Here is an 18,053-nt window from a genome sequence, read left to right as displayed (position 1 = left end):
TTCATTTTGTTTTCTTTGAGGCAGGCTCCATCTTGGAAATCTGAACCAAGAGGTAATAGCTTTTGATGTACTGTCAACAGGAAAGCCAGTCCTCACACAATGTCATCAGTGCCTAGGGCCCCACAAGGACAATGACGTGGAGAGTGAGGATGAAGGAGGATGCTCGAGAGGGTACCCAGCCACCACTGGGTTTGGACGGGGTGGGTATCCCATGAGGCAAGTCTGGCGTCTGTAGAGTCCAGAGGCAAGATGGTTGGGGTCCAGGGTGTCCAGGGGTTGATAACAGGAATTCACACTGGGTTCTAAGAGGCTGAACCCGAGAAGCAGCAGAAATCCTAACTCCAGAGACCAAGTTGACTTGCTTTCACAGAGAGCTGGTAAAAGGTCACAGCCTGACTGGCTCAGAGCAGGTCCATTCACTCAACAAGGTTTTTTAAATATTTACTTATTTACTTTATTTATCTGGCTGCACCGGGTCTTAGTTGCTGCACATGGGATCTAGTTCCCCGACCAGAGGTCAAACCCCAGGCCCCCTGCATTGGGAGTGTGGCGTCTTAGCTGCTGGATCACTAAGTTCAGTTCAGTTCAGTCACTCAGTCATGTCCAACTCTTTGTGACCCCATGAATCGCAGCACACCAGGCCTCCTGTCCACCACCAACTCCCGGAGTTTACTCAAACTCATGTCCATCGAGTCTGTGATGCCATCCAGCCATCTCCTCCTCTGTCGCCCCTTCTCCTCCTGCCCCCAATCCCTCCCAGCATCAGGGTCTTTCCCAATGAGTCAGTTCTTCACATCAGGTGGCCAAGGTACTGGAGTTTCAGCTTCAGCATCAGTCCTTCCAATGAATACCCAGGACTGATCTCCTTGCAGTCGAAGGGACTCTCAAGAGTCTTCTCCAACACCACAGTTCAAAAGCATCAATTCTTCGGCGCTCAGCTTTCTTCACAGTCCAACTCTCACATCCATACATGACCACTGGAAAAACCATAGCCTTGACCAGATGGACCTTTGTTGGCAAAGTACTGTCTCTGTTTTTTAATATGCTATCTAGGTTGGTCATAACTTTCCTTCCAAGGAGTAAAGCATCTTTTAATTTCATGGCTGCAGTCACCATCTGCAGTGATTTTGGAGCCCAAAAAAATAAAGTCCGATACTGTTTCTACTGTCTCCCCATCTATTTCCCATGAAGTGATGGGACCAGATGCCATGATCTTAGTTTTCTGAATGTTGAGCTTTAAGCCAACTTTTTCACTCTCCTCTTTCACTTTCATCAAGAGGCTTTTTAGTTCCTCTTCACTTTCTGCCATAAGGGTGGTGTCATCTGCATATCTGAGGTTATTGATATTTCTCCCGGCAATCTTGATTCCAGCTTGTGCTTTTCCGGCCCAGTGTTTCTCATGATGTACTCTGCATATAAGTTAAATAAGCAGGGTGACAATATACAGCCTTGATGTACTGCTTTTCTATTTGGAACCAGTCTGTTGTTCCATGTCCAGTTCTAAGTGTTGCTTCCTGACCTGCATACAGGTTTCTCAAGAGGCAGGTCAGGTGGTCTGGTAGTCCCATCTCTTCCAGAATTTTCCACAGTTTATTGTGATCCACACAGTCGAAGGCTTTGGTGTAGTCAATCAAGCAGAAATAGATATTTTTCTGGAACTCTCTTGCTTTTCCAATGATCCAGCAGATATTGGCAATTTGATCTCTGGTTCCTCTGCCTTTTCTAAAACCAGCTTGAACATCTGGAAGTTCACAGTTCACGTATTGCTGAAGCCTGGCTTGGAGAATTTTGAGCATTACTTTACTAGTGTGTGAGATGAGTGCAATTGTGCAGTAGTTTGAGCATTCTTTGGCATTGCCTTTCTTTGGGATTGAAATGAAAACTGACCTTTTCCAATCCTGCGGCCACTGCTGAGTTTTCCAAATTTGCTGGCATATTGAGTGCAGCACTTTCACAGTATCATCTTTCAGGATTTGAAATAGCTCAACTGTAATTCCATCACATCCACTAGCTTTGGATCACCAAGGAAGCCCCCATTCAACAATACTGACTGAGGAACTACTATGTACCAATCACTGTTCTAGGCATTGGGGATAGTGCTATGACACAAGGCAGAAGAACCTGGCCTGCACAGAACTAATTCCAATGGGGGAGGCAAAAACAAATAATTACATCAGGTAATGATTTATAAGAGCCATAAAAAAAATAGTGCAGGACAAAGGAAAAGAGAGTGATGGGAGATTGGGTGGTCAGGGAAGGCTTCTCTGAGGAGGCGACAGGAAGCAACGACCTAAATGAAGCAGGGAGTGAGCCGTGTGAATATCAAATGAATTTCACCAAAAGCTTCCCTTGTCGCTGTGGGTGATGGAGCTGCATTCAGGAGTGAGCATCGGGTTTTCCTGGTGGCTCAGTGGTAAAGAATCTGCCTGCCAATAAAGAGGATGTGAGTTCGATCTCTGGTCTGGGAAGATCCCACGTGCCATGGAGCAACGAAACCTGTGAATCACAACTATTCAGGCTGTGCTTCAGAGCCTGGGAACTGCAACTACTGAGGCCTGCAGGCCCTGGAGCCCACCCTCTGCAACAACAGAAGGCACCGCAATAAAGTCCATGTATCACAACTAGAGTAGCCCCACTCATCGCAATTAGAGAAAAGCCCAGGCAGCAACGAAGACCCAGCACAGACAAAAAAAAAAAAAAAAAGAGTGAGCCTCAGGAAGTCTAGCTAATCCTAGCTTGGGTGGAGAGCATTAATTTCAACTCACCAGAAAAAGGGATGTAGTAGGCAGCCCAGGACTGGAGCGGAGGGTTAAAGTGGCCGAGGGACCCAGACTCCTCTTGTCTTCCTGCTCTTCATCGTTAGCATGTGGCTGTTGTCCTCAAGGTCATGCAACAGCTCTTCACCTCCAGACACAGAAAGCCAGTTCAAGACATGACAGGGGAAGGGAAACGGGCAAAAAAAGGCCAAAGGGCCATCAGCTGGGCCTGTCCCCATTAGCCCCACCCAACGACTTCTGTGTCTTAATGGTCAGAACTGGGTCACGTGGCCACCTCTGCACTAGTCGCTGGGGGAGGGAAGGGGTTGTGTGTGGGGACTGGGTCAGCCAGTCAACACCATCCACCCTGGGTCATGTTATTAGGGCCTCCCATTGTGGAGGATGGCTTCACAATGGCTTTCACCCTCGATCATCCTTTTTTTTTTTTTAATGTGGACCATTTTCAAAGTCTTTATTCACTTTGTTACCATATTGCTTCTGTTTTACATTTTGACTTTTTGGCCATGAGGCATGTGGTATCTTAGCTCCCTGACCAGGAATCAAACCCACACCCCCCTGCATAGGAAGGCAAAGCCCTAACCACTGGACTGCCAGGGAAGTCCCACCCTGGGTCATCCTAAAGGCTCTCCTCTTCTCTGATGAGTAGCAAAGCCCTGGAGGGAATCAGGAAACTGAGTTCCAGCTCTGCCACGAAGCGGCTGGGTGACCTCAGGCCAGTTGCTTCTGGTCTCTGGGTCTTACTGGAGCCATCATGAGGCTGCTCTTGGCTTTAATAGTCTAGGGTGCTAAGTGATACCCCCTGTCTCAGCCACCTATAAAGTCTGCCACTTAGAGGTCCTAAGAACCCAGCTGGGACCTGGAATGGCACACAGAATGGCCATTTTACCAAATAAAACACAAACTCTGAGGAACAACTCAGCTGGCAGGGCTGGGACTAAGGTCAGAAGACTGAGGCCCTAGCCTCTGGGAATACAACTCAAGGAGGCATCAAAAACCGCAATAAACACGATATATAATATTTTAAGGCAATATTTTAAAAAATCAAAATCAATGCAAAAAAAAAGTCCATTAATGAACAAAATCCCAAACTTCTGTTTGTTTGTTTTTGCTGTCCCTTGTGGCCTGCGGGATCTTAGTTCCCCAGCCAGGGATCGAACACATGCCCCCCCACCTGCAGTGGAAACATGGAATCTTAACCACTGACCCGCCAGGGAAGTCCCCCAAATCTCAAACTTTTAAAGAAAGACAACAGTATTACTGATTGTCTCCTTGGCTCCCGACTCTGAAATGGCTCAGGATGGCATGGCATTGATATTAACCCCATCTTTATTTAAACTGTGTAATTTCATTTGTCTTTTCTTTTTCCATTCTTTTTGATTATTTAAAAAATATACTGCATTAAAATGTTATTTCATGACTGAGTATTTGGACACCCATTTAAATTTTCTACCCAATGCAAAGGCCTCACCCCGCCCTACCCTGGTCCCAGCCCTGCCCCTGGAGGCCTTAAGCAAGACTTGCTGGACAACAGCCAACCTGTCCAGCCAGGCATTTACCATGTCTGGGGACTTGGGGTCATATAGCACACATGTGTAATTTTTAGCCTTTTGCCATGAGGTGTTTGGATTAAAGGCCCTGGTATTTCTTTAATAAGAGAAACCGGCTGTAGCCATTAAAAATTTAGTCCCACAAATTAGTAGCTCCTCTCTGAGGTGCTGTATTTATTTAATCATAGCAAATTTGGGCCAAATCCTCTCCTGGGGCTTCCAACACCTGCCTCCATACCCCTAAGGAGTTTGTCTCTAGGACCACGCTATTCGTGCAAAATCCCCCTGCCTTTTAGCTCCCCTGGCCCGCTGGCGCACAGGGAGATAAAACACCTTAGCCTCATTACTCAGATGGCTAATTGCAAACTGATTTAATTAAAGTATACAGATATTTCCCCAAGTTAGTTACATTTCATATCACTCCATTAGGAGTAATTGGCTGGAATGAGGAGCTGCAGAGATGGAGGCTGGCCAGGTGGGTGGGAACCAGAACTCCCTGGGCTAGTGGGAGTCTTGCTGCTGCGTCACTTCAATCACACACACTGGACTGCTCACAGCCAGGGTCAGGAACCTGAGATTCAAGCCCACTCCACCACTTAGGAGTTCTGGGACCTGGAGCAGTCACCTCACTTAGCTGAGCCTCAGCGTCTTCCTCTGTAAAATGGGAATAACAGAAATGCCCACCTCAGTGATCGGTAGCAGACTTAATGGAACCAGCCTGGAAAGCCTTTAGCATAGTACCTTGCACATAGTTAATGCTCGATAAATAATAATAACCTTAGTATTCATGAACCAGTGTGGCTACAGAGTGAAGCAGTAGAGACAGTGGAGGAAGCATCTGTTGCCAAGTCAGAAACTTTGGCATCTGGTTTCAGGCATGCACCTAGCTTTCTGTGCAATACTTGGGAACTTCTTTCCATCCCTGGGCCTTAGTTTACGCAGATGGCAAATAGGGGAAGGAGGCAAAGACTGAGGTTTACCACCTTAAATCCATTCTCTCCTTCTTCCTGGCTAGCACAGCCCTGACTGGAACAGCAAAGTACTATATCCACCTTTTCCAACCTCCCTTATAGCTAGGGCAAGTCCATGACAAATTCTGGTTAATGAGATGAAAGCCAAAGTTGTGGCTCTCTTCTTGGATGGCGGTCTTCCTCTCCCAGGATATATCCTTTAAAAGGGAGTTGACTCGGCTGGCAAGCACCCTCTCCACCCCTCTCCTCCTCACCTAGAATGTGCTCTGGATGGCTGGAACTCCAGCAGCCATCCTGCAACCATGAAGTGACCTTAAGAGTGGAAGCCACTTGCAGAGCGGAAAGACAGAAGATGGCATTGTGGAGCTGCTGCCCCAGCCCTAACCACCCTGGTGGGTTTTTTTCTCATAGCACATGAGAAAAAAAATAAGCCTTATCTTTTGTTTTGCTTTTACTTTTGCGAACTCTTAGCTTTGAGGGATCATGGTTACTTGCTGCCAAATTCTATTCTTCACCTAATACAGGGTTTCCTTCTCTCTCAGAATATTAAAAGCTTGATCTCTGAGCAGGTGAGAACTGCCTGCTCACCCCCTTTCTGCACCAAGGGGGGCCACTCAGACTGAAACAATGACTCCAGCCCCCGTCTGCTGGAGACCCTGTTCAGGATCTCCACTACAGAGCGAAGAACCCTGTATTTCTAGCCTGTAAGTCTCAAAATCTGAGGAGATAAGTGATAACCCCTTCTCACAGATAGGCAGGCCCTGGTCTACACGCTTCTCAGGCTCCTGTACATCAGTCCATTTGCTGACCGCCCGTGGCAGGACGAGGTAGACTGGGGAGGAGGTTTATTTATGACAGCCCTGGTGCAGTGGAAAATGCAAGGATTTGCTGCCGAAATATCTGGTTTGAATCCCTGTTCTTGTCCCTCACTTGTTTGACTGTTACAGACTGAATCTTTGGGTCTCCCCCAAATTCATATGTTGAAGCCTAATGGTCAATGTTTTGTATTAGGAGGCGGGGCCTTTGTGAGGTGTTCAGATCATGAGGGCAGAGTTCTCATAAATGAGATGAGTGGCCTTAGGGAAGAGGCCTCCAGCCACTTCTGCCCTGTGAGGTTACAGTGAAAAGACGGCCTCCTGTGAGGAAGTGGGCTCTTATCAAACGCCTCATCTGCTAGCACCTTGATCTTGAACTTTCCATCCTCCAGAACCGTGAGATACGAATTTCTGTTGTTTATAAGCCACCCAGTCTATGGCATTTTGTTATGGAAGCCCAAATGGACCTTTGGAAAGTCTCTAAGTCTCTCTGGACCTTGGTTTTTTTCATCTATAAAGTGAGTATAATAATAATACTGTATCCATTCTATAGGGGGTGAGGGGAGGAAATGAGATGGATGTGAAATGCACTGTGAGTCAAAAGTGCAGTGTGTGTATATATATACATATATATGTATATATATATGTATATATATATATATATATAAATCCCCTATATATGAATGAGTTTCATTCCGAGCATGCGTTCATAAGTCCAATTTGTTCATAAATCCAAAAAGTTAGCCTAGATACCCAACACAAATGGCTATATAGTATACTGTAATAGATTTATAATACTTTGCACACAAATAATACATAGAAAACACAAAAAACAAAGGAAACATTTTTAATCTTATAGTACAGTACCCTAAAAAGTATTGTAGTACAGTAATAACAACTGGTGCTTCTTAGCAATACCAGCTATATCACTGCTGCTTTTATTCTTGATTCTGGATATTCTGGGCTTGAAAAATAAGATGCTGTACTCTGTACAGTGCATGCACGCATGCTAAGTCGCTTCGTGTCTGACTCGACCCCATGGACTGTAGCCCACCAGACTCCTCTATCCATGGGATTCTCCAGGCAAGAATACTGGAGTGGGTTACCATGCCCACCTTCATGGGATCTTCCTGACCCAGGGATCAAACCCAAGTCTCTGTGTCTCCTGCACTGGCAGGCAGGTTCTTTGCCGCTAGCACCATCTGGGAAGTATCCTCTATACAGTACTGTACAGTGAAGGACACAAAAGCACAAATGCTTATTAAGGATGCACTCACAGGCCAAATGTATGCCAGACACGGAAACTAATTTACCTGATTACACATGCAAATGCACATTTGCATCTTTAAAAGTTTGCAACTTGAAGCTTTGGATGTAGGGGACTTATCAGGAGTTGTGGTTATTTTCAGAGACCATTTTTTTAGCCATCCTGCAAGTCTTTCTTGAGCTCTTTCTCTGAGGCCAGCCCTAGTAGGCACACTGGGGGGAATCCCAAAGAAGCACAGGCCAGTGTCCTCCATTTCACAGAGGAGGAAATGGAGCCTCAGAGAGGGGAAGTCACTTGCCTAAGGCCACACAGCTAAAGAGTGGAAGTGCTGGGAGTTGAGAGCCGAGTCCAAAGACTGCCATGGCCTCACTGCATAAAGGTCAAGACCAGCCAAATCCAGCCGCCACCTGACTTTATAAATAAAGTCTTATTGGACCACAGGCACGCTCGTTTGTTTATACCTTGTCTGCGGCTGCCTTTGCATTATAGGGACAGAGTTGGGTAGTTGCAATAGAGCTTGCGTGACTTGCAAACCTTAAAATATTTACTGCCTGGCCCTTCACAGAAAGTTTTCTGAAACCTGATTTTAGCATCCAGTCTATTTGCCCATCATCTCGTCATCACTGAACAACTCTTGCACGCCTGACACTGCTGGGTGCTGGTGATTCGGAAACAAATTAGCTGTGGACTCAGCTGCTTCCCAGGTTAGCAGTGAGGCTGGCCCCATTTCACAGATGAGAGACTGAGGTCTAGAACCACTGAGCTTCCCCAGAGAGCCAGGAGATTTGAGGCTGAAACGGATGAAACTCTAGTCTGGCTCCTCATGCTGACCCAGTCCACCATGTGGGCACTCCACAGGCTCCATGGGAAGGGCCCACACACCCACATTAGAACCAAATGAGAGGAAAGGGATGGGGAGTGTGGGGAAAACTGATCTCGCTCTCCCTGTCTCTTTCAATCCCCTCCATCAATCCTCACTTGTTGGAAGGCCATGGTAGGTGACAGCACCGCGTTTGGGAAGGAAAATAATGATACTAATGACCACTAATTCATTGACAGTTACCAAGAGTACTGTGTGCTAAGCACAGCGAACAGTTTTCTTCATTCAATCTTACAGCGACACTGAGAGGTGTTATAGTCCCCCTGCCCCGTCTTCTAGCTGGGAAATGGAGACTACAAGGATCGAAGGACTCGTCCCAGGCCACAGAGGTCACAGAACTAGGAAGAGGTAGGACCAGAATTAGAAGCCAGGTCTGTCTGCTTCTCATGTCCAGACAGGACGTCCTGCCTCTGCCCTCTTTATGTTCAAGGTTTAGGGTCGGGCGACAGAGAGAATGGCTTTGCTTACTTGGAAAGTTTTTAGTAAGTGGAAAAGTTTGTTTCTGAAGCTCTCAGTCATGCTGTTTGGGGGCTTTGACCCTCAACCATGAGCTCTCCTGTCTCCCTCAGTCTCTCCTAGGTGACCTTTTGTACCCCGGGAGGCAATGACCAAGAACAAGGCCCCCCCTCCCAGGAATAAGTGCTCTTTAAAGCGATTTAAACTACAAAGGTAGCTGGTTTTCAGAGTGGAAATTGAGGCCGCTGCTGGCCAGGCACAGAGGGCAAAGCTTTCCTGGGTCCATGAAGAAACACCCTAGAGAATACACTCTCTGTGCCTTCTTAGAAGACAGGAGTCGAGCTTAAAGGCACAGGTAGGCAGTGGTGGTGTTGGAAGCGAGGCTCCTGGTTTCCCTCTGCCTCAAAGGCCTTGGCCAAGTCCTTCCAGTTCTCTGAAACAAGAGGAGGGACTTCCGTAGTGGTCCAGAGGTTAAGACTCTGTGCTTCCAATGCAGGGTCCACAGGTTCAACTCCTGGCCGGGGAGCTAAGATCCCACATGACCACGTGGTGTGGCCAAAAACTTAAAAAACAAAACAAGAGGATGTTGGAGTTACTGAGTGCTTGCATCCCAGATTATTGGACTACCAGCAACCAGGGGTGGAGAGAGAAGTTGGGATTCAAAGCTGTCACAGCTAGATGTGTTTGGAGGGGAGCAGACTCTCAGGAGATAACTTGGCCTCTTGGGACCTATCATCACTCACCTGGGTCTTCATCATCCTAGCCAAGCACCCTCCCTCCCCTCCCTGAGTCCCCACACTTGGGCCGTCCTTCTCACTCCTGCATCAAGACAATCAACGGGTAGCTCAGGATTTCCTTGGTGGTCCAGTGGTTAAGAACCTGTCTGCCGATGCAGGGGACACAGGTTAGATCCCTGCTCAGGAAGATCCCACATGCCGCAGGGCAACTAAGCCTATGTGCCACATCTACTGAGCCTGTGCCCTACAGCCTGTGCTCCCTAGCAAGAGAAGCCACCACCACGAGAAGCCCATAGACCACAACTAGAGAAACGCTGCACACAGCAGTGAAGACCCAGTGCAGCCAAAAGTAAACAAGTAAATAAATAAATTTTTAAAAAAGAGGTAGCCCAGGAGAATCCCTGGGAATTCTCTCGATCCTGGTCCTCTGCCTCTCCCCTCCCCCTCCATCCACAGAAATCACCTCCAAGGGGCAGCCAGGCTGGGGGCCAGCCCAGTGCACCACACAGGATACTTGAACTAACTGCCCCCCGTCTCTCGAGTACCAGATGCTCCACCATGCTCCCCGCCCTAACCCCCAAATCCCTCCCCAGTCTTCTGCCTCCACCCACCCCGCTGGTGTGTTTACTTAAGGCTGAATTCTATATCTGGAAGTTCATTAATTTTTTTGTGGGTGCCAAAATGCGGATCATTTGTGCTTATCCTCAACTAAATAAGTCAGGTCATAAGAGGTAATGCCATGGGTAGTGGAATGTAAACAAACACATTCTACCTCAATAAACATGCTAATTTCCAGCTATAATATTCACAAGTAAAAGATCCATCACGCCGACCCTATTTGGCAAAGGCAGCGGGCCTCATCCGTCAACGAGGGAGGCCCCCGCCAGTTCTCTGCGGGAGGGAAATAGTACAACTTAACTTGCTTGATGACGCCCTCGGGGAGAAACATGAGCCTCATAAATGAGCCTGGAAATGTGATAAAAGGATAATCTTGCATAAATGAGCCTATATCATCATTACCTGCACCGACCAAGGCCAGACACGGGCTTTGAGGGATGGAGTCAGATGGCACATAAATGAAGGCCGAGGAGGTGGTGCACCAGGCCAGAGAGGACGCCCCATCCTCGCCATGCCCCATGGGCCACCCTCACCCAAGGCGGCCACCCAACACGCAGGCGGGGCCAAGCGGAGTCTGCAGCCCTGTCTGGGGCTCAGGGTGCAGGGGTGGGAAGGGCAAGGACAGCCCAGGCCTCTCACCCAAACACAAGAGCATCCTTGGCCAAAGCTGCCATCGGAAGGGGCTCAGGCCCTTTCACCACCTCATAGAAACACTAAGGCATCAACCTAGGTTATTTACTCAATAATATTGATTGGTCACCTAGTAAACGCCAAGACACTGAGACAGACACTTGGAAAATCAAAACAAGATGAAGCCTTTGCTTTTAGGAATTCACACCAACTTCCCTGGTGGTGCAGTGGCTAAGAATCCACTTTGCAATGCAGGGGACTCCCTGGTCAGGGGGGAATAAGATCCCACATGTGGGCGACTAAGCCCACACGGTACAACTACTGAGCTTGTGCGCCCTCTGGACCACGCGCCACAGCTAGAGAGTCCGTGCACTGCAGCTAAGACCTGATGCAGCCAATAAATAAATAATTTAAAAAAAAAAAAAGAATTTACAGTGGGCTCAGGGAGACAAAGCAAGTCGTCACAGCCTGCTTGGTCTGTGGTCACGTGCGGAGGGTACATTGAGGATGGAAGGACCCCGGGGGCCTGGGTCTGCGGGGGAAGGTCAGGGCCACTGGTGCATAAAGGACAGCCGGGCACCAGGCGAGGTGAGCGGTGACGAGCCAGGATCCACCCTTTCCCTGCGGCCCCCCTCAGGCCCCTCCCCACGCCCAGAGCTCCCAGGGGTGCTGGCCCTGCCCCCACCCAAAGGTGTGCAGCTCTGTCCTCGCCTGTGAGTCCTTTTAACAAACAACAAAGGTGCACAGAACTTATACATTGTTTTGGGAAAGATCTGGTGGAGATCTTGACGCTCCCTCCTGATCCTTCCCCTCCCTTCCCCCACCCAGCCCCCACTGCTAGGAGTGTTGGCAGCCAAGGCTGACAGCCACCCTCCTCCACAGAGAGGCCTTTGGCCAAAGAGGAGCCACGTCACCTGGAAGGTCTGCCTCGCCGGCCCCTCTGACGTCAGACTACACGACTCGGGGCAGAGAGACTGGCCCCGTGACCGAAAGGGTTGAGGGTCACACTGAGGTGTCGTTCCCACTCCAGAGCTCCCTGCAGGCCAGGCTGAGTCTGGACTCAAGCTGAGCCCACAGCCTTGCCGCCCCATCCTGCTCTCTCACTCCCTTCTCCCATGAACACAACCCCCAGTTGGCTGAGTGTGTCCAAACAACCCAATCAAAAAACAGACAGAAGATCTAACTAGACAGTCCTCCAAAGAAGACACACAGGTGGCCAAAAAGCATATGAAGAGATGCTTAACATCACTAATTATCAGAGAAAAGCAAATCAAAACTACAGTGAGGTACCACCTCACACCAGTCAGAATAGCCATCAGCAAAAAGTCTACACACAATAAATGCTGGCAAGGGCGTGGAGAAAAGGGAACCTCTCTACACTGTTGGTGGGAATGTATATTGGTGCAGCCACTATGGAAATCAGTATGCAAGTAAAAAGACTAAAAACAGAGCTACCAGCAATCCCACTCCTGGGCATATTTCTGAAGAAAACTCTTAGTTCAAAAAGATACATGAACCCCAATGTTCGTACCAGCACTACTTACAATAGCCAAGACATGGAAGTAACCTAAATGTCTGTTGACAGATGAATGGATAAGGAAGATGTAGGGTGTGTATGCACACACACACACACACACACGCACACTGGAATATTCCTCAGCCATAAAAATAACGAAATAATGCCATTTGCTGCAACACGGATAAGCCTACAGTTTATCATACTATGCGCAGTGAATCAGACAGGGAAAGAGAAATATATGATATCACTCGTACGTAATCTAATTTTTGAATATTGATACAAATGAACTTATTTACAAAACAGAAACAGACTTAAACAGATATCAAAAACAAACGCGATTACCAATGGGGAAACACAGAGGGGAGAGATAAATCAGGAATATGTATGTGAGCATATACACACTACTATATATAGGATCAATAATGAACAAGGACTTACTGTGTAGCACAAGGAACACTACTCAGTATTCCATGATAACCTATATAAGAGAAGGATCTAAAACAGCATGAATATACATATGTGCGATGCTCAGTTGCTCAGTTGTGTCTGACCCTTTGCAGCCCCATGGACTGTAGCCTGCCAGGCTTGTCTGCCCACATGTGTATAACTAAATCACTTATCTGGATACCTGAAACTAACACAACATTGTAAATGAACTATACTCCAATACAATTAAAATTAAAGAAAGATTTGAAATGATTGCCCTAAGTAGATAAAAATATCTTCGTATTGTGGGCAATGCATTTTCCTACACCCACACAGATGTATACAACTTATTTCCTATAATCATTTACCAACATTTTTTCTAGCTATGAAAATAAAATGATGATAAATAATAAATGCTCTTTCTTAAGAATGTAAAAAAAATAAATAAGCTGTGTGTGTCCAAATCTCCATCTCAGGCTCTGCTTTTAGGGAGCCCAACCTTGGCACCCCGTTTTCCCTTTCAGTACCTGGCGCTTGCATGCTATCGTCTCAAAAGCAGACTCAGAAACAGGCCCTCAAAACACAGTGTGCAGGGGGCAATACCCTTGTTCTGACTAAAGTGCTGGGGGTGGGGGCTCAGAGACAGCGGATAAACATGCCTCAGGGAGTCAGGGAGGGCTTCTCAGGAAGGGGTGGGTGAGCTGGGAAGGGTGTTCTCGGCAGAGGGAACAGTACACCCTTGGATTTCCAAAGCACTCTCAAGTATCCCATCACAGCACATAGAACCAGGCAGGCAGAGTGGGAAGAGCTTGCTTTAGAAGCCCCCAGAAGCACCACCAGGGTCAAGGGTGCCCAGCCCTCTTCCTATAGCAAATGCTTGCTGCAGGAATGGATGAATATATGTAAACAAGTAAGCAAAATCACTGTGACTATTTCTCCTGTAGACAGCATTTTATCTACCCACCAGTTTCCAAGTGGTGCCAGCTCCCTCCCTAGACCAGAAATTCCTTTAAAACAGGGATGGGGCTTAGGTATCAGGGGTGTCACCACAAGGCCTAGTTCTGCTCTTTGCACAGAACTGACGTTCAAGAAATACTTGTTCCATGGCTCTGAACTGTTGCCTTGAGAGGAGAAGGGGGTGTTTAGATGGATCAAGACCTTCATTCATTCACCCAACAGCTTTGTGATGAGATTGTACAATCAGTGACCAAGAACAAGGAAGAGAGGAAACTGCTCTGCACCTACTGTGTGCAGGAATTATACTAGGTGCTTTCCTGCGCTGCCCTTTAAACCTCATGATAGGGACTTTCCTGGTGGTCCAGTGGTTAAGAATCTGCCTTCCAATGCAGGGGACTGGGGTTCGATCCCTGATCTGGGAACTAAGATCCCACATGCTGAGGGGCAACTAAGCCTGTGCATCCTACCTAGAGAGCCCACATGCCACAACGAAGACCCAGCACAGCCAAAATAAATAAATTTAAAAAATAAATAAACCTCACAATAACCTGAGATGGGTATCACTGCTGCCATTTTACAGATGATGAAACTCCAAAGGGAGGAGATGTGCAATTGACATGTAGGTGTATCTAGGTCCACAGTCTGTGATCTTTCCATCCTCTCTCCCTTCCTTCAACCCTAGGGGAGGATATTTTAAAATCAAAGTTACAGAGGCCTGGAATAGGTTAACCAGATCTCTCTGGAGGCAGAAGATCTGGAAGTCCTCCAGGGATCCCTTTCAGCAGAGAATCCTCTGATTCACGCTGCCCAGGCCCAAGCAGCCCTGGTGGGCAGGAGATTCCCCTCCCAGGCCGAGACCAGCTCTCCTGAGGCCCATCCACAACCACGCCACTAACAGAGAGAGCCATGCTTCCAGGGATTAGAGGATCCAGAACCTACTTTAGGGTTAATGTGCTGAAGGAAGTGGGGAAAAAAGGTATAAATGCTGTTGAAAAACTGAGCTGACGAGCTCCTGGGAAACCTGAGCCGTTCAAGTCTTAGTCAAAAGCGCTGGCTGAGAAATTGTTGGCCCTTGCCAAGCCCAGCGAATGGAAGCTTGCACATTCCCGGGGCTGCGTGTTTCAAATACTTTCCGTGGTTTCACCAGTGGAGGGCCAGGAGAGAAGAATCTGTCATTACCAACTTGGGTCTGCAAAACAGCTTGGCCGGCAGGGAGCTGCGAAATCGCAGGAGGCGGGAAACCTGACTCAGAGCTTCAGGGATGCGAGAATGTGCAGCTGGGAGGGGGCAACTTGACCCCTGACCTCAGACTTGCAGTTGGGCAGGCGTGGGGAGGCAGGGGTGTCCTGCGGGGACGGGGGGGGGGGGGGGGCGTGAAACGTGATCCTTGGGCTCATGATAGTCCTACTTATGATGGTTCTTGCCGGCTCACACAGTGACCACCCCTCCCTCTGGGGTAACAGCTTCTGTGGTTTTCTATCTGTTCTTCAGCAGTCCAGACTGCTGCTAAGCCCCTAGTAGGTGCCATGCATCTTGCTGAACATCTAATACAATGAGCCTAGGATGTTAGCATGCTGGCATCCCATGACTATTTTTCAAACTGGGAACTGAGATTCATAAAGACATAAGCATCACCCCGTTCTACCCAAATGACCAAAATTTCAGCTCATCCTTTGTGTACAAAGGACGTACCACGTGCAGAGATGGGGATGCAAAGACAGACAGAAGGTCTTTTTCTGAGGGGGCTTTTTCAGAGACGGGCTCCAAAGTGTCATAGATTTAAACCAATCGATGTTTTTCAAGGTACTGCTGTATCTGCCACCGAAGTTTTCTTATTAAACCATGTGAAGGAGGAGGGGCAAGGATGCGTGACAGACCAGACCACAGGGAGGGGCGGGAGGGGAGGGATGTGTGGCAGAAAGCACCTCGGTCCAACCTAACTCACAGTGGGATTCAGGAAGTCACTTTAGTCCCTCTCGGTCTTGGTTTCTGAAGAACACACTGTCCACGCGTGGACGACCTCCTTTGGAAGTGTTGTCTGCTATGCACCAAGGCCATCATGTCAGTGGCTTCTTATTGCAGCCTCTGCCACTCTCTGCCTGAAGGCCTCCTCTGCGAGCAGAAGGATGAAGCACCCACAGGCGGGGCAGGCCAGAAGCGCCGGGAGCACAGGCCCCCAGGAGCAGCCCGCTGCAAGAGACAGGAGTGGGGGATAAGGAGCCCACTTCCTGTCCCCTTCACCAGGACAGCTCTGCAGGTGTGCGTTACTGGAGCCCCGGTTACCCACAGGATCCTCTGCTCATCAAGCGCCCGTGTTCTCTCCTTTCCTTCCCCCTCTTACGACCCCACTGGTGCTTCCTGAGATCACCTCCCAAATAACCGGTGTGCATGTGCGTGCTCAGTCGTGCCCGCCTCTGTGCGACCCCTGGACTGCCGCCCACCAGGCTCCTCTGTCCACAGGATTCTCCAGGCACGGATACCAGAGTGGGTTGCCGCGCCCTCCTCCCCCTACCTGCACTCAAATCCCATTTGGTGCTCCACTTCTTGGGGGGAGCCAAACTGAACACTTTTCCTTGTCTGAAAGGAGGAATCCAGGCCAGAAGGGGCTTCGGCCATTATTTGTGGCAAGCCCATTATTGCATAGAAGGAGGGATCAAGGCCCACAAAGGGGAGCTGCTGTCTCCCTAGCGATGACCTTCCCGCTTCCTCCCCAGGTCTCAGGAAAGCAGCCGTGAATCCCACTGGCCCCGCCTCTAGCCGGGAGCAAGGACCAGGAGGTCAGGCCCAGGGTCCAGGGGCAGTCGGGCACCGAGGTGGGGAGCCCCTGGGTTACGAGTCCCCTGGTGACCACGGCCCTAAGTGGCCCGTTGGGAAGCCCTGAGCACAGGGGTCCTACAGAACCACAGAAGCGAGTGCAAGCCGCAGCCCGAGGGCCTCGGCCCTTCCCTTGGCACCTTGACCAGGCGGCCCCCCTCCCCAGGCCCCCTCCACTCTGCATCACACACGGAGGGGAAACCCCATGGGAGGCCCTCAGTTCACCAACCTGGAGCCCCCACACAGGCTGCCCCCCTAGAGCGAGTTGGTGCTTCCCTCCCTCCCCCGCAGCCAACTCCTCCTCCACCTTCAAAGAGCTCAGGCTTCTCCAGGCCTGCCTCGACATCCACCAAGCTCTCCCACCAGGAGTCACCCCCTCCACGGGGGTCTGGAACACCTTCCAGCACTGCACCCCTCCAGCATGTTGTCCCTAGGGGACCACTATGACAGGTCTGTACTATGTCTTCCCAGTAGCTCTCTGAGGGCCAGACCTGGGTTTCTGCACCTTTTAAAAAAATTTATTGGGCGGCCCTGGGTCTTAGCTGCAATATGCAGGCTAAGTTCCCTGACCAGGGATCGAACCCAAGCCCCCTACATTGGAAGTGTGGAGTCTCAACTACTGGACCACCAGGGAAGTCCCCTCATGTACCTTTTCTTATCCTCAGATGCTGGCTTTTACGGCTCTAGAATGTTTGCTGAGTGACAAGTGTAGGAAAATCATTCGAAACAGGTAGAAACCCCAGAACCATTGTCCTTCCCCATTCTTTGATGTCTCTTTTTCCTTGGTTGGTCATAGAAACATCGGAGCCAAAGAGAAGCTCTTTTAGAGCAGGGAGAAGGTTGCTGGGGGTGGGGCAGGAGGGCGGGTGGTGAGAGCGGCCAGTCAGGCCCGGTGGGGGGAGGAGGGAGCAGGAGGGGCCGGGCAGGCAGTGGGTCCTGGGCTTAACCTGCAGGGAGCCTGACAGACAGACCAAGACCAGGACCTCAGAGAGCCGATTCTGCCACATTACACAGCTCCATGGGCCCCTGTTCACTGTCAAGAGATGTTCAAGGGAGTGGCCCTGTGATAGGTGCCTTCCTGGGGCAATTGTCTAGAGGTGGAATGGTTTTAAAAGCTTTTCTAGCTGTGAAACCCAAACAAAATCCCACCTAGATCTCCAACATATAAATATTGTCCCAGGTGAAGTGGGGGACACATGGGAAGAGTTTCCAGTCCTCTCAGAGACCCCTTCTCCTGAGGCAAACCATTCTGAGAGTCCCCCAAGGCTCCACAGAGTTGTTTGGAAACCACTGGCCAAGTTGCAGGAGCTGGATTATGTCTGAGGACCTGGGTTCTCATCCCACCCTGCTATTTCAGGCTGTGTGACTCTGGACAAGTTACCTCAGCTCTCTGGGCATAGGTTTCTTCATCCCCACAATGGAGAATATAACATCTGTCCCACAGCGTTGCTGAGAGGCTCAAAGGGTGATAACCAGGGAAGTTTTGCACCTTACTGTGGTCACACATAAAATCTGTTGTCAGGAGGTCCAGAGGACATGAGAAATTTTGTGTCATCTTGAAAGAGGAGCTCTTAGAGGGGCTAGGTCCTGGGCTGCACAACAGACACATGACTAGGAGACTTGTGGTTGCCTTTCTTTC

General features: G+C 49.2%; 1 long non-coding RNA gene across 3 annotated transcripts in view; it reads right to left on the bottom strand.

The window, feature by feature from the left end:
• Positions 1–2,771: 2,771 nt before the first annotated feature.
• Positions 2,772–18,053, bottom strand: part of LOC139035556 (uncharacterized) — a 58,514-nt gene continuing 43,232 nt past the window's right edge. For all 3 annotated transcript variants that reach the window (XR_011488148.1, XR_011488150.1, XR_011488149.1), the window contains one exon: positions 2,772–2,904. This is a non-coding gene — a long non-coding RNA (uncharacterized lncRNA). The remainder of the gene's footprint in view (positions 2,905–18,053) is intronic.

Source organism: Odocoileus virginianus, chromosome 6 (assembly GCF_023699985.2).
Source record: "Odocoileus virginianus isolate 20LAN1187 ecotype Illinois chromosome 6, Ovbor_1.2, whole genome shotgun sequence".
In the NCBI taxonomy this organism is placed as follows: Eukaryota; Metazoa; Chordata; class Mammalia; order Artiodactyla; family Cervidae; genus Odocoileus; species Odocoileus virginianus.
Note: the sequence above shows the minus strand (reverse complement) of the source record. Positions and strands in the feature narration are given on the sequence as shown.